Source organism: Sarcophilus harrisii, chromosome 6 (genome assembly GCF_902635505.1).
Source record: "Sarcophilus harrisii chromosome 6, mSarHar1.11, whole genome shotgun sequence".
In the NCBI taxonomy this organism is placed as follows: domain Eukaryota; kingdom Metazoa; phylum Chordata; class Mammalia; order Dasyuromorphia; family Dasyuridae; genus Sarcophilus; species Sarcophilus harrisii.
Genome location: NC_045431.1, coordinates 220,160,180 through 220,185,144, shown reverse-complemented (window position 1 = coordinate 220,185,144; position 24,965 = coordinate 220,160,180). Strand labels below are relative to the sequence as shown.

The window sequence follows — 24,965 nt, the reverse complement described above, 5'->3', positions numbered from 1 at the left end:
AGCACTTCAGAGATGGAACATGGGAAATTCTGGGGTGGCGATTTCAGCGATTGGTCTGAAATAAAATGCAAAATGTCTTGAGACATTCATCTGTCTGCTCTCAAGGTCTTTGTTCAGTTTTCAATTAGTCTCTCCTTTCTAGCACACACTCCCGCCTTCTCCTTTCACTCACCTTGGCTCAGCAGGAGCTTTCTTTCCAGGACACAGCTTTTCCTTAACGTCTACATTGTTTCCATGCCCGTTTCTTGGTTGATTTTCCAGGAATATCCCTTTAATGGTAAAGAAAGAGATTCTATATGCTCTCCCAACCGCTGGGGGCATGCACAGTGTGGTTCAATGGACAAGATCATAACACCTTCTCTCTTTCTTCTCCCTCCTTGCCATTCATCTTGGGCTTAATTTCATAAAGCATTTATTGACTATCACCAGTGGCCAGTTAGCTCAGATGCCGGGAAGGTCCAGCGAGGTCATGTTAGATGCCCCTTCTCCGCCCATGACCACTCATGGCAACGTCCAGTCTCACCAAGCCATTTTGCAAATGTACATCATCTGTCCTTGGTGGGAGAGAGAAATTTATTTAGTACAGAGCCATCATCACTATTAAAAAGACAAATGAAAGCTTTCACCCAGTGGGATAATCTCTCTATATACAAGAAACAAGGAACGCTCTCTCTACAACAAGGAACTGTTCCTAACATGTCACTGACAAAGGAGGTATAATAGAATTTGATCTTTTAGAAATTTCAGTAGCAGATGATGAGAAATGTATTCCTCCATGTCAGACCCATCACAATGTAACCACTGCCTTTTCCCCAGCTGTCCAATGGAAATGAGCTCCAAATAGGGAGAAGGGAGCAGAGAAAAACATTGTAATTGTTCTCAATGAGGTTTCACTTTTTGGTTACTCTGCTACGTCAAAAGCGACTTTAGTAATAAACCAATCAAGCTACCGGTGCACAACTGCTTTTGCTTTATACCGTCTCTCTTGAATGCTAAGGGTACAGCTGTCAGCAGCTCAGCTGATTGATGGACCCAGGGTGCCGGACCCGCCCTTCACATCTGGAGCACGGTGCAGGGGGGCCATGGGGCAGAAATAATGTGGAGCCCTGGGGTCAGAGGCAAGGGGCCACTCCTGAAGTGGAAGCATAGCCAAAGTCTGGTCCAGGGATGGACCAGAAGATGCAGGGCAGTTTTAAGGGGTTCGGTCCAGGGCCCAGATTGTACAAATCAGGCAACAAGTAAGGGAGGAGAACTAGATGCAAAAATATTCTCAACTTGCCTTCTACATGAGACCATGGGAGAAACATTTTTATTAAATAATAAATTATTATTGAGCTTTAATGATTTATTTTTATTTATTGTTTGAGGCTTTGTTTCATATTGGCCATTTCTGGATATACAACTTGAATCCCTCTTTAGAACACCATCTTTGCAACACACATACTAGTTTCTCAGAAAATTAGGTATGGCCGTTATTCTTTAAAAAAAATTAATAATAGTTTTTTATTTTAAAAATACATGCAAAGAAAGCTTTCAACACTCATCTCTGTAAAACCTGTGTTCCAAAACTTTCTCACCTCCTTTCCCCTTATCTATCTCCCTCTCCCACACAGCAAATAATCCGATATAGATTAAACATGTGCACTTCTTTCAAATGTATTTCCACATTTATCATCTATTGGATTTGGGGTATGGCAGTTCTTAAGATAGGGAAGGCTTGCCACTGTCGGTCAGACATTCTAAGAGAACTTATAAAAGGCAGGAGGAATCTGCAAAAAGAGGGCCAAGTTGAGATGACCCGAGGTTCAAAAATCCTTCCCCTATTTGCTTCTAAGCATTCTCAGCTGTGTGAACATGGCCACCCTTCTCAGTCTCTCTGAGCTGCAGTTTGTCTATTTATAAAATAAATATAAATTTTTTTTTTTTGGCCTGTGACAATCTTCCAAATCCATTATTTTGTTTTTCCAATTCTCATTTTTTCCTCATCTGTAAAACAATCTCAAGGAGCTACTAAATGGTACAGTAAACAGTGCCAGTTCCTGAATTCAAATCCAGCTTGAGACTAGCTGTGTGATCCTGAACAAATCACTTCACACTGTTTGTCTCAGTTTCTTCATCTGTAAAATTAGCTGCAGAAAGAAATGGCAAATCACTCCAGTATCTTTATGAATAAAATCCCAAATGGAATCAGGAAGAGTCAGATATGACTGAAACGACTAAATAATAACAAAATGATGTCAACATAGAAACCTCTATTTATATGTAGCACTGGGATGGACCATCAGTTAGTTTAAGAAAGGTAGTGACTTTCAAATGTATCATTCTAGTTACCAGGTCATGTTTGGATTTCAGTTCAATAGGTGCTCAGTTTTTTTACAGCCCGGTTTGATATATAGGTTGCACAGATTCTACCATTTCCTTTTATAATGTGTGTGGACCAGTAAGTCCTGGTTCTTTAAGGCTAATAATCCTTGTATAATTTCTAGTGACAATGACCCAGTGCTGATTAGCCTGTCCTAGGGCCCTCTTTATGTAAACAAGCCTGTGTAACAGCCATTTTACCCTCCCTTGCCTTTTTTTCCAATTAACCCACATTGATTTTTCTCTTCCTCCCATTTCCCCGCCCCTGTTCCCATTGGAAAAAGGAGGGAGGAAAAACCCTTCTAGAAAATACATATTTTCCTCATACAACAATTTTCCTCACTGGCCACGTCCAAAAATGCATATTTCTAAACCTTGAGTCCATTACCATGTGTGGGGGAAGGGCAGCAGGTTTCATTATCCGTCTTCTGGAATCCTGGTTGGTCATTGCATTATCGGGGTTCCTAAAGCTTTTGCTGTCATTTGTCGTTGTGCACAATCATTGTTGACGTGTTCCCTTCCATTTTCCCATTGACAGAACAGGTTTCTTGGTCAGCAAAGAAGCCTGAATAGAAAATGTGGACTCGATAAAAATTGGGCCGTGCTTGTTGGTCTCTGTTGGCGTGGGGGGGAAGACCACTTAGTCACAGCCCCAGAGGGAGTGTAAAGGTTGCTGCTGATGTGCTGGCCAGAGCTGTACGGAGGAAGGCTGCATTTCATGTGCGGGCGATAAAACAGAGCCTTACTGTGCACGTGGCCTGACAAAGCCATCTCTTAGTCATCCAGCCTGGGGAGCAATTTCAGCCACCCAGAATCCCTGCTCCTGTAGGAGGTTTGGCCTTTGAAGCCCCACAGACATTGTCAGACCCACCCCACCCCCCAACACCAGAGAAGAGGGGAACAAGAATGACGGACAGGAGGGACTCACTTTGGGGGCCTGAGAGCCTAGGCTTGGCGTAGCATGGTAATGTGGTCGAATTCTGGGGCTGTCACTTACTGCTGGTATGACCTTGGAAAAGTAATTTCCCCTCAGGGGACCTCAATTCCCTCATTTGTAGAACGAAGGGAATGGACTAGATTATGTTCCCTGTTACTCCCCCTGAATTCTGCCTTTTGGTCAAACTGGTCTCCTTCCTGGTATTTGATCTCCCCTCTTTGTGCTTTCCCATCTGAGGGAAGGAAGAGTGGCTCAAACCTGTCATACCAGGCAGAGTGGAATAATTGTACCTACTATGTGCAGAATCTGGGTTCCTAGAAACAATACTGAGCTAGGAGTCTGGAGCCCTGAGTTTGAATCCTAGCTCCAGTATCTAGTAGCTTTGTGATTCACATAAATCATTTAATCCTTCTCATCCCATCTCCTCATCAATAAAATGATGACCATGTTTGTACTTTATATTTAGCTACTCCCCAGGGTTATTTGCAAAGAAAGCACTTTTTAAACTCAAAAATACTATGTATAAATTGTGGTTTATTAGCCAGTCAACAAGCATGTATTAAACATTATGTGGCAGGCATTCTCATTTTATTTCTATTTGACTTGTGGTTTAATTGGTGTAGGGAGTTCCTAGTGAGGAACTTCCTGTTCTAGTGTCAACTGTCACCTGGCCTAAATTTATAGACTTAGAAAGTCCGTATTTCAATACATCTCTGCCACTCCCCCACCCAGAGAGCTGCCCTTTCCACAAAGAAAAAAGAGAGAACCAGAAAAAATTATTCAGTAGGACCCAACCAACACATCAACCAAAGATGACATTGTATACAGTCATCTACACCTATAATCTCTCATTTCTATAAAAAAAGGAGGTGGGGCTTATTGTCATATACCTAGACATGCTAAATTTTGGATCCCTGTGCCTAGTGAAGTGTGCTAAAATGCTAAAAAATAAAAATAAAAAACAACTTGCAAGTTCAATTAAAGAGCTCTGTTGGGCACCTTTGGGAAAGCCATCGAGGAGATATTTCTGGAAATGAAGAATGTCTTAGGCTTTATAAAAGGTGGGAAGAGAGAACAATTAACCTGATACTTATTATCTGATACTTTGGGTCTGGGATTCCCATGAGGTCACATGATTTCCTTTTTTATTTATTTGTTTAATTTAAGTAATTTATTTTTTATCATAGTTTTTTTATTTACAAGATATATGCATGGGTAATTTTTCAGCACTGAAAATTGCAAACACTTGTGTTCCAACTTTTCCCCTCCCTTAGATGGCAGATAGTCCAATACATGTTAAATATGTTAACGTATAGGCACATGATTTCTTGCACTGATACACTTCACAAACACTCCATGTCTTCTCCTATTTGATATGGACTGGAATCAAGGAGACTTGAATTCAAATCTTGCCTCAGATATGTGCTAGATGTATGATGCCGTGGTAAGTCACCCCCCTCTGCCTCAGTGTCTAATCTGTAAAATGAGTATATGAATGGCACCTATTTCCCATCTCACACTATATAACCACAGGAAAGTCACTAGTTTTCTCATGTATAAAAATGGGAAAAATTATGTTTGTGATATCTATACCCACCAGGTTTTTATAAGGATCAAATGAAATAATGTATATAGAGAGCACTTTGCAAAAAAAGTGCTAGGGGCAGCTAGGTGGTGCAGCAGATAGAAGCACCAGCCCTGAAATCGGGAGGACCTGAGTTCAAATGTGGCCTCAGACACTTACCATGTCCTAGCTGTGTGACCCTGGGCAAGTCACTTAACTCCAGTTGCTTCAGCAAAAATAAATAAAATATAGTGCTATGGGAATATCATAATTGTCATTAGAATATTACCAGACTGAGAGAGACATTTGTGACATTTTATCATTCAACATGGTTTTGGCGTATTATTTGTCCTATTTTTGTGGGGGAGGTGGAGAAACATGACTGGGTTAGGAGGTTCATCACAAAGTTAAACATCCATACCCAAAAAGTATTGATTAGTGGATTGATGGCAATCTTCCAGGACTAGAAGGAATTAAATTATTTTGTCCAACATTTTGATCCAGGATATGGAGGAATTTTAAAAAAGAAAAAAACATAAGCATGAAATTTTTGGATGACTCCCAGCTGGGAGGGATCAATAATAAGATGAAATTAGATTCATAATTATACTCAAGGTCCGGAATGATGGGCCCAAATCAATAAAATGACATTTCTGCAGAATAAAGTTTCATTTTTAGAAAATAATCATTTGTATAAAGAACAGAAAGATGGGGCTTGAGAGCAGTTCATGGAGAAAGGACCCAGGTGGCCACTGGAAAGACATAACAAATGGGAGAATATCCAGTCAATAGGGATCAGGGAGAGGGTGAGAGATCTTAAGGCAGCCAACACAAATTGAGGGAACGAGAGGACATTTAAGGGAAGAGAAGACTTCGGGCATGTATTTAAGGGGACATATAGCTGCCATTAAATATTTAAATGGCTTTAATGTAGAAAGAGAAGGGGACATTCTCTAGTCTCTATTGCTCCCAAGGGCTTAACTGGGAACAATTGGTAAAAGCTACAGAGAAACCGGATTATAAATGAAAGGAATTTTTTGATTATTAGAGTTGTTTAGCCATAGACCAGAATGCCTCGCATCAGTCGACAAGCATTTGTTAAGTGATTACTAGTGCTGCTTGCTGGTTTAGTGGATAAAGCTCTGGACCTGGAATCAGGAAGAATCCTTTTACACTTAGCCCTGTGACTTAACCTTAGCTAAGTCACTTAACTAACCTGTTTGTCTCAGTCTCCTTATCTGTAAAATGAGTTGGAGAAGGAAATGACAAACCACTCCAGTATCTGCCAAGAAAACCCCGAATGGGGTCACAAAGAATAAATGCAGCTGAACAACAGTGTCCATTCTGTAGATACCCCCAAAAAAAGTGGAAGGGGGGAAGATGGTCCCTATCCTCAGGGAAGTCACCTCCTCCTGAGGGAGACCATATGCATACAACTTCATAAAGACAAGAGGCTTACAAAATAGTGTGAGAGTACTCTGAGGAAAGGTGCTAGCTAGGGAATGAACTATTTCCGGATCTGTTGAAGTAAAATCTAGCCAATTAAAATCAAGTATTTCAGGTTGGGCTATAGAAAAGATTTCTGAGTTGAGAAGAAAGTATTTTCTCTTTTTGGTTCCAAACTTTGTGGAGTGATGGTAGACCAAACAGAATTTGGAGTCACTGAGCTCTATGTATTTACCTGATAACGCCATCATTCCACTACCTGGTCCTCCAACCAGAAGGTCCTTTCCGGTTCCTATGGCTGCAGGGAAATAAGAAAGAAAGAAAAATTCCAACCTGTTATCTTGATGGCAGAAACACGCGTTGGATGTGCAACATTCTGAGCGGTGGCGGAGAACGCATGGACGCTGGTGCATAATTATGAATCCCCAGAGACCCTAGATAGTAATCAATAGTCTCAGCTTAGGTTTTGTTCTTAGATAATCAACGATGCAAGGACGGCAGAGCCGGGGTGGGGAGGTAATCTCCATCTCTGTGGGGGGGTTGGGAGAGGGACCACTACGAGTCCCCCCACCTCTGTCGGATCTCTATTTGAGCCTAGTCGCCAACACAATTAACTCTTCATCTATTGCCCCCGGTGTAATTAAAATATTCCTATTCCCCAGGCCACAGGGCTCCTGGAAAGCCACATCAGATTGTCCAAGTGTCTGTGACCTATTTTAAAGCACCTGCCTCCCCAGCTGATTGTTCCACTGAAGGGGATGGATGGGAGCTGTCGGAAAGGTCCGCTCGGGGGCCCTGATTGGTTCTCTGAGGCCCCGAGCTGAGGGCTGCCCAGCTGAGTGTCAGATCTGAAAAATGGGGCCTTGTGCGTCTGCCTGGCCCAGCTTCATTAACACCCGTTGTCTGGATTCTGCTAGGAGCTGGTCTGTGGGATAGGCGAGCGTGGCTAACGGCCCCCACATGCTGCCATTGTTCATGGGTGGCAAGGACAGAAACCTGCCCGACACTCCAGGCCCAGATTTTAGCAGGCAGCAGTGTTAATTAGGCCCCAGTTCCCGGCATCTGTGATATGTCCTGCCTTTCCAGTCCTTTGCCTTTCCTATCTTTCCCCAGTATATTAATGTATTCTCGGATCCCAGAAACCCTTCCTGCCCCATCCTCATCTGCAATTCATAGAAAGTGTCCCCTTCACCCTCTCTTTCTCCCTCAGGTTTCCTTCTGTTTTCATATTTTAGCCACTAATTAGTCATTTTTTTCTTATTTGCCCTGTGGCACTTGAATTGTCATCTTACTGTGATAGCTAACAATTCTTTCAGTGATTATTTTTGTGGCAGTTTTACATTATTTATGATCGGGATTCTATTGTCCTGCTTGTTTTAGTCTTAAAGTCACAATTTTTAAAAATATATATCTAAATTTTAAAAATCACAAAAGTTAAGTCTAAAACTAAACTCTGGTATTATTGTCTTTCCTTCCCAAAGCTACATCTTATCTAGTTGTGTTTCGGTGAACAACCCTGTGGTTTTTCCCATTGCCCAGATCAAAACCAAAACCCCCTCTTTTTTTCTCTGTGTCCATTTAGCCTTTTCTCTCACTCTTGCTCTCGCTCTCATTCTCTTGCTCTCTCTTTTTCTCTCATATTCTCTCTCTCTCTCTCTCTCTCTCTCTCATTGAGAGAATCAAAATGAGATGTTTAGGAAGTACTTTGCATTATTTCCCTCTTATTTTCTTTCAGTGGAGTAGATAGAAACAGACCAGGGACAAGTCTGAATGAATGGAAAAAAATGTTTATTAAGTACTTAATATATGCCAAGCTCTTAGAATACACATAGGAAAATCATAGTTTTTTTTCTTAACTATTTGACAGATTATTGTACAGATGTATAAAATGACAGGGTGGGTTTTTTTTTGTTTTGTTTTGTTTTGTTTTAGCTGAAATAAAGGTATTGGGATGCAAGAATATCTTCTTGAGCTTCAGGGAAAGCATCTTCAGAAAAATTCCAGTAGCACACAGGAGTACAGAGATGTCAAGGACTCATCCTGTTTCCCTATTATCATTGTTATCAATATCATTGTAGTCTTTGTCATCATTGTTGTTACTATGGAGCTGATAGCTCTCACCTGGACTATTATAATGTTTTCCTACTAGTCTCCCTGCTCACAGTCTCCTCTGTTCTGCATAAACCACTTCCAGATTAATCTTCCTAATATGCTTTTCTGTCACTTCACTTCAAGGCTTAAAAATATTCCTTGACTTCTCTGCCAACCAAATAAAATGTTCCTCTATTTCCTGGCACTTCAGGCCTCCACAGTATGGCTCCAAATAATCTTTCCAGCTTTATCTTGCCCAGAAGAGAATGTTTCATCAACTGTAATGTGCTGTATTAAATTTGACAAATGTTTATTTAGCGCCTTAAGCTAGCATTACCCTCACACACTCAACACTCCAGCAAAATTGGATTATTTGTCATCCCTTGAATACTCCCAGGGTCTTCCTACCTCTGTATCTTTGTTCTGGCTGTTCCCCCTGCCTAGAAAATACTCTTTCCCTGCCTAATTTTATGAATTGCATTTCTACCCATTTGGAATACCACCTCATCCAAGAAGACTACCAAGATTTCACCCTCACACTCCATAAAGATGACTTCCCCCCCCCCCCCCCCCCCCCCCCCGTTTTGTATTACGGTTACTTACATAGACTTTTTTACTTTTTAATTAGCAAGGGATTACAGCACTTTAGATTAACTTAACTACTGGATTATTTGTTTTTAGGTCTCTCCCAAGTACCCATCTCAGAGACTTGTACCTAGTTAGGGCTGAATGAATATCTGTTGAATTTTGAATCATGGCAGTGTTAGAACTGGAGAAGAGGGATTTGTAATCTTTTTTGTATATTTTGAACCTCTGGCAGTCTGGTGAAACCTATAGATCCCTTCTCATGTTTTTAAATATTGAATAGGGAACATAGGATTCTAGAGGAAATTAATTCTATCAAATATATCAAATTACATCAAACATATCAAAGTATTTTTTTTTTACAAGTTTCCAGACCTCAGGTTAAGAAACCCTGAGTTAGTATAATGCCTCAGTCCTTGAAAGAGTCTAGGAATCAGTGACTCCTTGATCTGGAGAGAGCCTTGGATTGGTAACGTATTGATCTGAAGAGAATCTTGGATCAGTGGTTCATTGATGTAGAGATGAGAAGGACATCACAGGCCAAAGGAACCATGGAAAAGATGAATTGGCAGAAAGGATCATGATAATTGTCTTCCAGTCTTTTGAGGGTCTCTTGTATGAAAAAGGAATTCAATTGCTTTTACGTGGGTCTAGAAAACAGAGGTAGAATCAGTACCAAAATATTGCAAAGAAGGAAATGTTGATTTGTGGTAAATTAGGGTTCTCCAAGTGAAGAATGGGCTGCCTCAACAGGTAATAAGTACCCCTTTATTAGAAGTTTTCAGGCAAAGATTGCAGGACCACTTACCAGATGTATTATAGAGAAGATCTTGTTCAGATATGGGAAGAGCCAAGGCAGTCTTTGAGAGGTCCCTTTTGAGCCTGAGATTCTGAGAAATGACTTGCCTAGAGTCATAAGATATCACTGGCAGGGCTAGGACTAGAACTTTTAATGTTGAGGTCACGGTTCTTACCACTCAACAGTATTTCCATAGATCCTGTGCTTCCTGGGCAGTGACCAATATGCTTAATTTTCTGATGGATAATGATCCGTTTGGGCATATCCATTAACTCATTAGGAAACCAGTTGGATCATTTGCTAATTGGGTACTAATGGCCTGAGAAAATGAATGGATTTCCCCAAAGTCATCCATTTCCATCTTTCTGATTGGCAGGGTTGGTAGCATGTGTGCCTGTCAGGGGCTTGGCACCCATTCTCAAATTGAGCCCGCCTCTTGCATTGAGGAATCTCGGTGACAAAGGGGGTATTCCGCTAGCTGTCTTCAAGTTCAGAAAAGAATGGGACAATTCTAGTCTTCTTCCTCCTCTTCTGCCTCTCACACCAAAGGCAGGGACTAATAGAAATTTTATTTTTGTGTTGTTGCTTTTTTTCTTGTGAAGGTTTGAAAATTCAGGTCACCAAACATTTGTTAAGCCCAGCAGTCAGTTATGGCCTGGACACAGAAGAGAGTAGCAACCACAAAAAGTTCTACTACCAGTACTTTGGTGTAGAAGGATGCTGTTTCTTTGTCACTGATCTCCTAGGGCTGGCCAACAGTAGGATCTCTTGGTCATTTTAATAATTCATATTCATTTCAGGAATGAGTCAACTCTGATAGCTGGGAAAATCCAGAAGTGCTATGGAGGAAGTAGCATTTAAAGTGGTCTAGGTCAGCACTTTGTGTCCTAAAGAAGGAAATCAAAACCTAGAGAGTGATTATCTTAAGGCAACACCGAAGAGCCAGCAGTAAGGCTCAACCTTAGTATATATTCCTTGCTTGCAGCCCCAGGTACTCCAGAAGTCTTAAGTCTTCCTACACTTCCAACATTCAAAGTCTTTCCCATTTGGCATTTTGATCCTTGCTGGACCAGGGTGGGTCGGCCCAATGTATGCTACGGCCTGAAAGCGGGGTCTGAGAGTCATTTGTTGGCGATGATGATGAAACGCTTCAGGGAAGGGACAGGTTGGGGAACTCTGAGATGCTTTCATCCTCCAGGCAGCTGGAGCCCTCTCTGCTTATTCCCCTTCACACTAACCCATATATTTCAGACCATATATTCACACCAACATTTTTATTTTTAGCAGTTTTATTTATCTCTCTCTTTTTTTTTTTTTTACACGAATGCCATTTCCATATGCATTTCATCCTGTTCTCTCCAGATTCTAACTGTACCTTGTAACAGAGCCCAAACAACCGATACAGTGACCACTCCTGAGGTCATCATCAATTTTTGACCACATTTATGACCAGGCCACGTTTTGCCCAGTTTCCCTGCTCTCCACTAAGACCTTTGTTATCTGTGCTCAGAAACTATTATTGCTATTTTCAGTTACTCAGAGTTGGGCTTTCTTTTACCGATCTTCTCCCTTAACATTGGGGCAGTCATATACCAGGATTTTCCAAATTCCTCATTTTTTATTGCACAGTAATAGCTTATTACATTCATATGCCACAATTTCCTCAGCCCACTTTCCTTTTTGGTTCTAGTATTTTACTAATGCAAAAAATGCTTCTCTGAATGTTGGTGTGTGTGTGTGTGTGTGTGTGTGTGTGTGTATACACATATTTGCACAAATGCAGACTTACATACGTGCATACACACATACATACGGAGTGAATTGTTTTACTTTTCTGAACATCAGTTTCTTCATCTGTGACAATGAAAAGACTTAGTCCAGCAGGTCTTTTTTAGCTCTGATATCCTGTAAGTCTGTGAAACACCTTGCCTAGTTTTATAATTAAAAAATATGACTGTCAGCCAAGTGAGTAACTATCAAGCTGATCTATTCATCTGGCAACTCGATCATTGACATGTTGGCTAGCTGAAGGTTGGATAGCAGTGGTGGGAGAGGGGAGGACCGAGACTGACATATTCGTATTAGAAAATATTTTCTCCTATTGATCTTTTTTATTGTCTTCAGTGATGGCGCTTATCATGGGAAACTGCTATCTTGTAAACTCATTTTTAAGGTTTTTTTCTTACTATAATCCCTTTAGAATCTTGACATCTCTATAATGGGATGTCATAATGATCATAGCTCAGTTTTGTGGGTACTTGAGTCACAACTACCCTGTGCAAGTATTATTGTGATATTATTCCCCTTTTACATATAAGGAAACTGAGGCTGAAAAAGGTAAACAGACTAAAGGTAAAAAGACTTTTTTTTTAACTAAAGGTAAAAAGACCAGTGGTCTAGTCCATAGTGAGACTCGTAGTAAAGTACAGTTTTCTGATCCCAAGACTCCATGTTTTTCCCCATGGACCACACTATTTCCCATTCATCCTGTGTCTCTCACAAACACCATCATTGCTCCCTCATCTTTAACGTGGACCTTAATGGTGGACACCAATTTTGCCCTAGTGTGCCATCACCAAAATAGAAGAGATGGATGGAGGGGGGTTCCATCATTTGCAATCTCTTTATTCCAAGCCCACCCTGGCCCTCCCCCACTTCCCCTCCCCCCTTTCTCTCCCGTGGCTGGTCAAATTAATTTGATTTGACAGCCTGGCATTTGAGATTTGTCAAGTATCGTAACCTTAAGCAGTGCTAATATTGAAAACTGTACTTGAAATTTATCTAATCCAGATGTGTGTGTGCCAATAAAGCAAAGATTTGAAATGGCGGCCTTTGGGGGTTGGGGAACAGAGTCCCTTTGCCTTCTATTTCTTCCACATGACATGCAAAATGCAACAGGATTTTATGTATTAATGCTTTCCCCTTAATCAGAGGAACTGTATTATGGTGTGGAAGCTTCAAGCGAGCCCAGATTTGGTTACACTGGTGGCCAAAAATAACTGATTAAACCATTTTGGGAAGGCAATTTAAATGGGATCTTAAAGTGTAAAACTGTTCAGGACCCTCACCACCAGTGTATTCTTGGGAATTATTAAAATGAACTAAAAAAGCATATTGCACAGGAGCTAATTTCCTGTGAAATTTTCTTAATGGAACATTGAAATTTGTGTAGCTTCCCCGGTCTCAGTTTCTTCATCTATAAAATGAAGGGGTTGAAACACATGGGAAGGAAAGTGATACAGGCTAAGAAGAATGGAGTAAAAGTCTGAACTCTCTTACTGCCTGCAAAACTCTGGGAGAGCTGTTTTAAACTTGTTTGGACCTCAGTTTCCTTTTCTCTCAAATGGGATGCTTAGCTTCTGGAGTCCTGAACAACTCTAGTCCAGGATTCTAATATTGACGTTTGGAAGCTCTTTGAGGGGGAGACTTGGAGGCAGGAAACCCTGAATTCAAATGCAATTGAAGACATTTTCTTGTTGTGACTCTGGACACTTCACTGTCTCAGTTTCCTTAATTGTAAAATGAAAATAATAATATCTACCTCCCAGATTGTTGTGAGGATTAAATGAGATAATGCAAAGTGCTTTGAGAATATAAATAGATAATATTATTTTATCATCATCTCTATTCCCAGTACTTAGTCCACTGCATGGCCCATGGCTCACTCAGTAAGTCCTTGTTGATTGATTTTTCAGCTCTAAATCACTACCCTGTGAGTCTGTAATGAGCCAAGTCTAAATCTGTGATCTCCAAGTTCCCAATTTAGGGGAGCATGGGCACAGTCCCACCCAGGAAATGGAATCTTTGAGCTCCAGCTCTTCAGGCTTCTTTCCCAGCTGCTAATGATCTATGCATCTTCAGACTGGTTCATCCAGGCAGTGGGGAAGATAGCTCCGGAAGCAAATCTGTACTCGCCCTTTACCGAGACCAGCGTTGAGTTCCAAAGCGGGGAAGTCACCTGCCCTCTGCCTCCAGAGCTTTCTCTCTCCTCCACCTTAACTTTGCGAGCCCTAGCAGGTCTCCTCTCCACCCTGCCGGGCCCTGACCTGTAAAGAGAGGGTCAGCAGAGTGACTGCTGGGTGCAGCTCAGTGGCCACGTTGACCCAGCCTGGGCACTGGGCAGCTCCTGAGATGAAAGGTCGGCACAAGGGATCATTATTCCTCAGCACGCTGTGTATGATTAAAATCAATTAGTGTAGGAGACCCAGGACTAGCCCAGTGAAAAACTGGTCCCTCTGGACAGTGAAAGCAGCCAAAAGATCCCCCAGGAAGGGAAGGCAAGAAGACCAGATCCCCGTGGAAGAGGCAAAGATTTACGAGAGGCTCAGGTGGACATTCAGGCCTCAGCTGGGGTTGCTCTCAGTGTTGCCTGCAACTAGTTATTTTCAGTCCTGGAAGATCAAATTGCTATTTAAGCCTCTCCCTCTTCTTTTCCCTCTCCTTCTCCTTCTTTTCCCTCTCCCTCTCTCTCCTTCCCTCCCACTCTGGCTCTTACTGTGTCTCTTTGTCTCTCTCTCTCTCTTTCTCTGTGTCTCTGTCTCTCCATTTTTCTGTCTATCTCTGTCTCTTTCTGTGTTTCTCTCTCTCTGGGGAGTGGAAGGGTTGAAAGTCTGTCTCCATCTCTAACTCTCTTTTTGTCTCTTGTCTCTGTCTGTCGTTCAGTCTCTGCATCTCTTTCTCTCTGTCTCTCTGTCTATCTTTATCTCTTTCTGTGTTTCTCTCTGTCTCTATTTCCGGGGATGGGGAGAATTGAAAGTCTATCTCCATCTCTAACTCCCTCTTTGTGTCTGTCTCTCTATGTGTCTCTGTCGTTCAGTCTCTGTGTCTGTCAGTCTCTCTGTTTCTCTCTTCTCTCATCCATCTCAGAGCACAGCTACGCTCAGTGTTTGGAGGAAATGCACAGCATGATTTACCCAAGAGCTTTTATCCCCCACGTGCCTTCCCTTTGGATGAGAGGCCAAAGTTTCCATGTGAGCTTTTCTCTGGAAGTGTAGAGGGATGTGTAACTTAGCCTTCCCTGAGATGATTTAAAGGTTTTATTCCAAGGAGTGAGGATGTTGCACATCAGTCCCATGCTGGCTGGGCGCCTCTTGCAGCTCTAGGAATCCAGTTCTGGGCAAAGGATGCTGTCGTGGCTCCAGGAAGGACAGATTTGTCTCATCCACGATAAGAATTGTCAAAGATGTGGCGGGATCCCGATGGGGTCCCGCCACATTTCTTATAATCCTTTCCAGTGTCTCACACGGAGGAAGTACCAAATTAGACCAGAACCAACCAAGTGGGTCTCGGTATTAATCCCAGGGCAAAGACTGGCTTGCCTCTTTTCCCTCTTGGAGAAAGAATTTTCTTTTATTTGGTGCCTTTCTACTTTGCTTATAACTTGAACATTGCCTTAATATTCCCCCTGGTTTAGTGTAGTATGGAGAAAGAGCATTAATTATGGGTTCATAGGAGCTGGGTTCAAACCTGATCGATGCTTGCTGTATGTATGACTTTAAGGAAGTTCACTGAACTTCCCTGGGTCTCTCAGTTTCCTCATCTGTCAAATCAAGGGTTGTGTTAGATAACCTCTCAAGGACCTTTCAGCTCTAGATCAAGAATCCGATCTTATTATTACTAGTTAATTTTATGTTGGTAACACAGTTTGAGATCTTGGGCATAAAACCCTAGGGGCAAAACAACTGTGTGATTAAATACTCCCTCCTTTAATGGCAGATCTTGACTGTGTAAAGCTTCACTCCAGGAAGCAGCTGAGATGGTATTCGTCATCCTTGTGCACCTGTCACAATCCAGCCAGGAACGCCCAGAAACCTCCTGGTGGCTTACTGAGGTCCTGCATCTTGGCTATTTACTTGTGTCCAGCCGTTCCTCTCCGGTCGAGGGGAAAACGAGCTCTTACTTAAGTCACTTTGACCTTCACATCAGGCCCGCTAGTTATCTTTATTTCTCTAATTGGTTTGTGGACAGAGGCTTCTGGTTGAATGCATCCCAGCTATTTCCATCAGAATTTGCTTGGGCATTGGACCTGAGGTCCAAAGAGTGGGCTGCTCTGCGGATTAATGGGGGAGCCATTGTAAAGGGAAGCACACACAGTTCCGGGGCTTCCTTTTGTTGACTTGTGCTAGCACTGCTCAGCTGGGGCTGAGCTCTGGCCTCCCAGGCTCCCAAGATAGAAATTCCAGGGACACTCACCATAGACCTTCGTTTTCCCACACAATGTGTCTCTTACTGGAATTCCTCAAAGGGAGATCCGTGAGCCTGTGATCCTAAACCTATTCAGCTTCCTCCAGGAAGTAAAAGAAAATGGAAGACATTATTTTACTCTTAATTTGTATGCTTGGACTGAGTTCCCACTACACTCATTTATTGTTCTCTGACCAAGACATTCTGTGCCGGCACAGGCTGTCTCCTTATTCCTCTTCCCAGTAGAATCTCTGGCTTCTTTCAAAATGCAGCTCAGAGGGTACCTATCCGCATCCCCCTCCCCAAGTCAGACCCTTCCCTCACCCCAAATTACTTGGTAATTCTCAGCCTCTTTTGTTGTTGTCCTGCTGTTGTTGTGTTGGGGACTTATTGACAGATACTGGAGGCGTTTGGCATTTCCTTCTCCAGCTCATTTTACAGATGAGGAAACTGAGGCAAACAAAGCTAAATGACTTTTTGTGACCTCATTTTAAGGTTTTCTTGGAAGAGATACTGGAAGGGTTTGCCATTTCTTTCTCCAGCTCATTTAACAGATGAGGAAACTGAGGCAAACAGGGTGAAGTAACTTGCTCAGTCACACAGCTAATAAGTATCTGAGGCCAGATTTGAACTCAGGAAGATCATTCTCCCTGACTCCAGGTCTGGTACTGTATGCACTATTGTGCCACTTAACTGTCCCTGCTTCACTGTTGCTAATAGACAACAGAAGTTAAGAGCCTAATACATATGCCAGACATGCACACAGAAAACTACTGGAGTGGCTTGCCATTTCCTTCTCTGATTCATTTTACAGATGAGGAAACTGAGGCACACAGGCTGAAGTGACTTGCCCAGGATCACACACATAGTTAGTCTCAGATCACATTGGGCCTCAGGTCTTCCCCGAGTCTGGCGCCTCCTTGTCCAGCTTGGCAATCAATAAATGGTTGTCAGATTGAATGGATTGAATGTGTTTTGGCTTTCCTACTTTTCTGCATCCCTCTATTTCTACCAAATGTGTGTACACTGAGAAGTAGTCTGCATGGACGGTTCTGAATTTGTATCCCAGGACCTAGCCCATACAGAGTGCTCAATTTGTGCTTGTTCACTGATGGCTGTGATTGAGCTGGAAAGGGACTTTTAAAGTCATCTAGTCCTGCTTCCTTCATTTTAAAGTGGAAGAAACTGAGATCCAAAGAAATTAAATTAGCCTCACAGGCAGCAGTGAGCAGAGGAAAGATTGGAAATCAGAAGGTCTAACTCCAAATCTGTTTTGTTTTTTTTTTTTTCGGTTTCCCAGAGCTAAAAAGGAACCATAGACACTGTCTAGTCTAAACTTCTTCATTTGGTAGACGAGGCAGTTGAGACTCTAGGCAAGGTCCCTGGCCCAGGGGAGACAAGCCAGGGCTCAATCCCAGCTTTCTAACACCTAGCCCAGAGCCACGCTGCTTTCCTCCCTGACCCCCTTCTTCTAGCTCCCATTCCTCAGTTAGCTCAGGAGTTTTCTGGGGCAGAACTGCTTTAACTTCTCCTATTCGTGACCCTGGGTATATAAATACATAAAATAGGTATACAAATCAAACATTTACTGCTAATAAATCATAATTTCATGATTTCCACATTTCATTACAAGAAACTTTGTTCAAGGTGACATGGGAACAGGGAACTACCCACAAACTCCTCTGTGTCTCCCAGGTGGGTGAAGGCAGGGCACCTGCTTGGCCCCGTGCACAAGAGTGGCTTGTGGGATTCAAGCAAGGGACAGTTGGAAAGCAGGCTAAAACCGCCAGGCCAGGCCAGGCGGCCACTGCAGCCTCATTTCCATCAAAGGTGTCCTGTGACGAGATTCAGCTCGAACTTCTTTTTACATCCTTGCCCTGAGATGAACCTGCTCTGAATAATTTGCCCTCAATCTCCTTTTAGACTTAAAAATAAAATGAAAAACAAGCTTTCCTATGGTTTAAAAAAAATTACAAAATATGAGGGTTTTTTTTTTTTCTGTCCTGTCCCATTCCAGGATATTAGTAAATGGCATTTTCTGGAATAAATTTAACGGATTATGGTATCTAGGCCTGAATTAGTGATTATCATCCCCACTATGTCATCTTTCAGTCATGTCTGACACTTCATGGCCCTATTTGGAGTTTCTTGGCAGAGACACTAGAGTGGTTGCCATTTCCTTCTCGGCTCATTTTTACAGATGAGGAAACTAAGGCAAACCAGGTTAAGTGTCTGCCCAGGGTCATTATAGCTAGTAAGTGTCTGAGACTGGATTTGAATTCAAGTGTCCCATTGTGCTGACTAGCACCCAGTACCCTTATCATCTTACATATGAGGAAACTGAGGAAACTTATCCAAGCTAATTTGGAATTGGAATCCTCATCTTCTGGCTCTAGTTCTGTTAACCAACAAGCATTTATTATTAAAGCCTACTATGTGCTAGGATGGGAATACAAAGACAAAAGTAAGACAGTCCCTGCCTTCAATGAGCTTACCTTCTATCAGCAGAACAACGTGTGTGTGTGTGTGTGTGTGTGTGTGTGTGTGTGTGTGTGTAGAGAGAGACAGAGACAGAGAGAAATATTTTGGAGAGAAAACTTGGAAAACTAGAGGAGTCAGAAAGGCCTTTATGGTGAAACTTGAAGGAAATCCGTCCTCTCCATCCTTTCTTACCACCTTCTCATGCTGGGGTTAGGCAGTGTTAGTGAAGCCCTTTCCCACATCTGCGCCCTGAGATTCCTGGCAGTTGAGGGACACTGTGACCCTTTCTTGAAATTATCTTTTTAGATAAATAAAATGAAATATGCAGGATGACAATAGAAGCCAACCGTATTGAAATATCATTATCAAAGTAGATTTTTTTTAAAAGGTCAGAGGTCCCAGGTTAAAAGCCCTGGTTTAGAGGGATATCAACCTTGAGCAAATGTTGTCTTAAGGCTCAGGTTGAACCAGAAAAGGAGGGAATTGTACATGGATCAGGCCCCAAGGACAGTGTTTGTCCAGGATATCCCGCACGTAGGACGGCGTCTTTGCTGTAGTAGACACTTAGGAAGTTTTGTTTACTTTTTAGAGCCCCACTGAAGCTCCTTAGCCCCTACCCTTTCACTGGGAGGGTAACCTAGAAGATGCAAGTGCCAGCTATCTCAGTTGTATTATTATTACTGTCAGTATTATCATTATTTGGCAAGGCAATTGGGGTTACATGCCTTGCCCAGGGTCCCACAGCTAGGACATAGTGTGTGATGTTGGATTTGATACAGATTTCAGGGTCGGGGCTTTATCCTCTGTGCCATTTAGCTGCCCCCAGTTAACTTATCTATCACTCCATGTAAGATCAAACTATTGGGCTGGTAATTGGGAAGACCTGGATTCAAATCCTGCCACCTATCCTTAGTAGACGTATGACCCTCGAACAAGCCCCTTAACTTCTCTGTGTCTCAGTTTCCCAGTCTGTGGAATGAGGACATCGGATTCTCTGACTTCTGAGGTCTCTTTGCCCTAAATCTGTGATCCTTAAGTCTGCCCGGCCATCCCATGAGACATCATTTTGGGCTTGGCACATGACTGTGACACTGTGAGTGGGCAGAATTCTCAGAATGACCTAGGATTCCACCAGGCTGCCCTGACATTCTGCTTGCAGTGGAATTACTGGGGTGGGGCGGTGGGGGGAGAAGTGCTCTGGGTGAGCAGTAGTGCCCTGGGAGCATTTTACCCGAACCGGATGAGCTAAGCTGCCCAAGCCAACTGCAGAGAAGGTGTGGCTGACCAAGGAGCTCGGCAGTGCTGGGAAAGCAGGCTTCTTCCCCTCCCAGCAGCCTCCTCCAGCCTCGGCTCATGTTGCAGAGATGGGACAGAGGGCATTTTGCAGCTCCTGAAAGCCTGCGGTCATCTCTTAGGTAACTGGCAAATGGCAGCCAGACCAGGGCAGATGTTCTCTTTGGGTGAGCGAGTAGTTTCCCCCAACCACGGGGCTCTGGCCGAGGGGACTTTCTGATGGAAAGCCACAGCAGAGGTTTTCACTCGTTTGGGGTTTTTTGGTTTGGGTTGGGAATACGCAGGTTATTCCCTTTTTAAAAAACATACGTCGTGATAATTTAAAAAAATTTTTCTTAAGAAAAAAAGGCTGTTCCTGTCTTCAGTGGGCAACTCTCCCACAGTTCGCCAGAGTTTTGCTAGCAGTCATCTTACCCTTTCCACCTCTACCTCCCTTCACTCACAGCCCCTCTGAGCACAGGTGTGGCTGTTTGTGACCCCATTCACACAGCATTGTGGTATGGTAGAAGCAAGACTGGCTTGGAATCAAAGATCCTGAGTTCAAATCCCACCCTCATATGTCTCTGAGTGGCCTTGGGTTCAGCTTTGACCTTCCTGGACTCAGTTGAGTCAATGTAGTGGCCGGATTGCATGGTCTCTCAAGTCCATGAATCTTCATGATCTCCTCTGATCCCAGATCAACTCTGCAGGGATCGTCACCACCATTTTATAGAGGAGGAAACTTCAGCATTAAGTTACATGACTTGTCCAAGGTCACAACATTAAGTCAATAGAAGAGAAGGAGCTAGACCTCCGGCCTCCCAGCTTCCAGTCTGCTGACCTTTTCATTTACAACCTAGCTAGACTTTAAAAAGGGGGGAGGGGGGCATATTGATTTTCTACAAATGTTTGAGGAGGGGAGATTTAAGTTCACACCATTGCCCAGCAGAATTTTAAATTGTTATTTTTGTTCATTTATTAAGTCACACACTACTCTTTGTGCCCCATTTGGGATTTCTTGGCAAAGACACTGGAAAGGTTTGCCATTTCCTTTTTCAACTCATTTTTACAGATGAGGAAACTAAGGCAAACAGAATGAATGAGCCTGGAGTCACACAGCTAGTAAATATCTGAGGCTAGATTTGAACTTTGTGAGATGAGTTTTCCTGATTTCAGACCCAGCACCCAATCCACACAGTGGACCTACCCCCCTTTATCTCTGTTTAGTTTTTACCTATAACACTTTGTCTCCCCCCATTCTATCTGGGGATAGTGCACTGCTCTTGGTCTCTTAGAAGTCCTGGTGAAAGAGAGTCATTCTTCTCCTCCTGTAGTCAGGGACCCTCGGTAGAGTAGGATCTTCAAAAGGGCAGGAGTCACTGATTCTGCCTCTTACCAGGGACCATGACATTGTGGGTAAGTCAGAACCTCAGTTTCTTACAAAAATAAATGTTGGACAAATGATTTCCCAAAACCCTTTGCAAGCGATAGCATCTGAAGGGGCGTCCTAAGTGTATTTGCCTTGCGTGGCCCCTCTCCTTCCCAGCTGTACCACGGATGGTGATTCTGAGCCTCAGTGAGCTGACACGGGGGATAAAAGACTGACTTGGAGCCAGGAAGACTTGAATTTGAATTCGCCCTCTGAGTCATGAGCTTCAGCAATAGAAGGAGCAGCACAGTCCCAGAACCTTCAGCTGTTGAAGGAAGTGCAGTCTGTCCTCATTTACTGGAGCTTTCAGATTTCAGGAGGGAGGGAAAAAAAGGCTGGCTTAGCATTTTCTTTTAAGAAAAGGAACACATAGAGAACATACATACTTCTGCGTGTTATTGAAGGTGTTATTGAAGCTGGAAATGGGAGAGCGAGAGGAAATGACATTGTCTTTTGTCTTACCATGAGCTATAACGATATCTTGGGGATCAGAACCAGAGAGATTGTTGGGAGAAGTGACCAGGATTAAATACCGGGGCATACAATGATGGAAAACATCCTTCTGTGCTTGGGTCGTAGGTTTTGATTAAAAGAATCTGGCTAAGCTTCTAGCCGGTGTCCTTCAGCTCGGAGATAAAACATTCAATTTGGAAATAAATCCCAACCACCAGTATAGTCTGAGATTTCAAACAGCGGTGTAGTATTTATTTAATAATCTGGTAGGAGATGGAGCGAAGGTCTAGAATGAATGAAATAGAAAGAGGTTGCCTGAGAAAAAAGCTAACCTGACTAGATCAGTTGTTCAGGGGGTAGAGATTTGTATTTGAATTTGTGAGCAAGTAGGTGGTGTAGTGGAGAGAGCACCAGGCTTGGAGTCAGGAAGACTTGTATTCTTGAGTTCAAACCCAGCCTCAGACACTTTCTAGCTGTGTGACCCTGGGCAATTCACTTAACCTTGTCTGCCTCTGTTTCCTCATCTGTAAAATGAGCTGGAGAAGGAAATGGCTGACCACACTAGTGTCTCTATCCAGAAAACTCAAATTAGATCAGGTATGACTGAAAACTGAACAATAACAATTTGAATCTGTGGCATCGGTCCTCACAATGGAACCGCAGAACAGCCCCTGCATCCAAGCATTAGTGATCTCACGTTCATTATTTTTAATCTTTTGCCCAGTCGCTGTCTTAACCTATTGAGTTTTGGCCTCCCAGGTGGCCTTTTGCATCCCGAGAGCTCCATTCTGTGAATTGACGACTCCATTCCTGCACTTTTTGAGTATAGGCTACCACAGGAACCCAGTTCAAGTACTGTCGATTGATAGTTGATCAACTCCTATGGGCTTCATTTTTGGCACTGGTAAATGAGCCTTTCAGAAGCTACAAGTCCATTAAGATCAAGACTGGCCTTAAGAAAAAGGACCCACAGCTTCTGGAGAGCTTACAGTAGTTGGCATTTGATCATGTTCATGAACCCCCTTTTTTTTTTTTTTTAAGCTTTTTATTTTCAAAATATCTGTATGGATAATTTTTCAACCCTGACCCTTGCACAAAATCTCATGTTCTAAATTTTCCCTTTCTTCCCTCCACCCCGTCTCCTAGATGGCAGAGTATATATGTTAAACATGTTTTAAAAAATATATTAAATCCAATATATGCATATATAGTTATACAATTATCTTGCACAAGAAAAATCAGATCAAAAAGGGAAAAAATATGAGAAAGAAAACAAAATGCAAACAAACAACAAAAAGAGTGAGAATGCTGTGTTGTGTGATCCACTCTCAATTCCCACAGTTCTCTGTAGCTGCTCTCTCCATCACAAGATCATTGAACCGGCCTGGCTCATCTCATTGTTGAAGACCCCCATCCCTCAGAATTGATCTTTGTATAATCTTGCTGTTGCCGTGTACAAGGATCTCCCAATGAACCCAGTTTTCACACTGTTGCCTCAGTGCTTGCTTTGAATCTCTATGGTGGTCTCTGAGAGATGCTACCCCGTCACCTTACTGGCAAGGCCCAGGTGGGCCCCCCAACCACTTACCCATCCGTGTGAAGTGTGTGCAGCTGGAGGGACTGGAGGTCTCCTGGTCTCTCCCCGTGCTTGCTGGGAAAACCTGGAGGGGCGAGATGCTTTTAGGGAATTTGTAGTGCCCTTAGTGAAAAGGAGGGAGCTCTGGGTCCCTTTCTGCCTGCTTCTCTGGACTGTTCCTCTTGGCATTTATCATGCTTTCTTTCCTTTCCCTGCTACTCCTACACTGTGAAAATCTCAGCTGCCTCAGTCTGCCCCCTAAGTACTACCACATGTTGGAGGAGAAAGGATCTGAGGGTCAGATTCTAGGGAGGTGGGAAGTGAGAGTCCTGGAGGGGTGGGTGCAGAAGCATTTTAGAATTCAATGGCTTTAGTCATCAGCCTTTGCAGAAGAACTCTTGGGTATGTGGAGGGGAATGAAGGCCGGCTCTGTGAAGGACCATGTGATCCTCGGAGGTGAGGGTTAGCAGAGAAGGGGGAGGGGGGGAGAGGGGAGAGGCTGGGTTCTTAGCCAGCTGGGCCCTGGGGAACAATCAAAACCTCTGGCATGGTCCCCACCCCCACCCCCCTCCTGCTCTTGGCAGGAGGCAGGGCCTGTAAAGGGCTTCATCCCGGCAGTTTTCCTTAAGCTCGTTGGCGGGTGTCCCTTCGGATGCCCTCCGGCCTGCAGGGGCTTCCTTGCAAGGCCCTATCCCTCTGGGGGCATCTGCTTCTGGCTCCCATTTTTGGAAGCTCCCATGGGGCTTTGGAGCCCAAATTTAGAGCTGAAAGGGATCGTAGTGAATGTCTTATTTTCTAGATGATCAAACTGAGACCCAGAGGAGGGAGAGTAACCTTTCCATGATCACAGAGGAACCATGGTGATCCAGACTGGAGTCAGATTTGTTTTCTATAGCTCCTTCTCCTTCTCCCCTTTCAACAATTACCTCCTTACACCTGAAAAGGTTTCTTGTTTCAGTTTTGTTTAAGGTTTAAGAAACTTGCTCGTGTTTCCAAAATAGGCTTATTTTTCAGGCAAAATGTCACCTGAATTGGATGATAGCACATCATTCTGGCAAATGATGAGACTCTGGTGCTTGTGAATCACTTAAGTCCATTCCTCCAAAAAACACCAGCTTCTTCTATACATTATGTCATTGATCCTCGTGACTTTTGTAAATATAAAAAGAGATTTTTTTTCCCCTCTAGTTACCTCCTCCCCATTTTACAGATGACCAAAGGGAAGCTGAGGCACAGGGAAAGCAGTTGGGCCTGGTTAATTGGTGCTAGAGCTGATATTGGAACCTAGTAGATCAATAAGACAGTTCAGAGTCACAGAAAGGATCCAGGGAAACATATGCCATTACCTGATGAGGAGACCAACAAACAGCACAATTGCTCTCAAATGCCCCATTTTGGGGTCTCCCTGGCACCCAGACAAGTACCCATTCTACAGGAGAGAGCTGGCAATGTTCTCAGTCGACTCGGCAAAATGGTGGAGGGGAGGAAGAAGTCAGACATTCAGCCTGAGTCAGAGCTGGACAATAAAACCCATAGAGATGCTGGGAAAACTCCCCTCAGGGAAAGAATCACAGAAGGTAGGAGCTGGAAAGAACCTCCCAAGCAGAATGTTCCCCCATTTTAAAGATGAGAGAATGGAGGCCCCAGGAAGTTCAAGGACTTACCTGTGATTGTCGCACAGTGAGTCAGGCAGAGTGAGTGAGATTTAAATCTGGGCCCTCCGGCTCATTGCCAGAATCTTTCCCAGGTTTCCCTGTAGGGGAAGAAAATGTCAGCACTGGAACAGCC

General features: G+C 43.2%; 1 protein-coding gene and 1 long non-coding RNA gene across 4 annotated transcripts in view; one reads left to right on the top strand and one right to left on the bottom strand.

Annotated features, from left to right (window-relative positions):
* The window catches only part of ABTB2 (ankyrin repeat and BTB domain containing 2), a 172,286-nt gene that overhangs the window by 53,130 nt on the left and 94,191 nt on the right, over positions 1-24,965 (top strand). The gene's annotated exons all lie outside the window — the stretch shown is intronic.
* LOC116419793 lies at positions 367-23,381 on the bottom strand. Of its 2 annotated transcripts, none has more exons than XR_004230096.1 (3): positions 23,190-23,381; positions 6,544-6,606; positions 367-554 (listed from the first exon to the last, which is right to left on the bottom strand). It is a non-coding gene; the product is annotated as an uncharacterized LOC116419793 (long non-coding RNA). The 2 variants fall into 2 exon arrangements; XR_004230097.1 differs by lacking the exon at positions 367-554 and adding an exon at positions 2,868-2,926.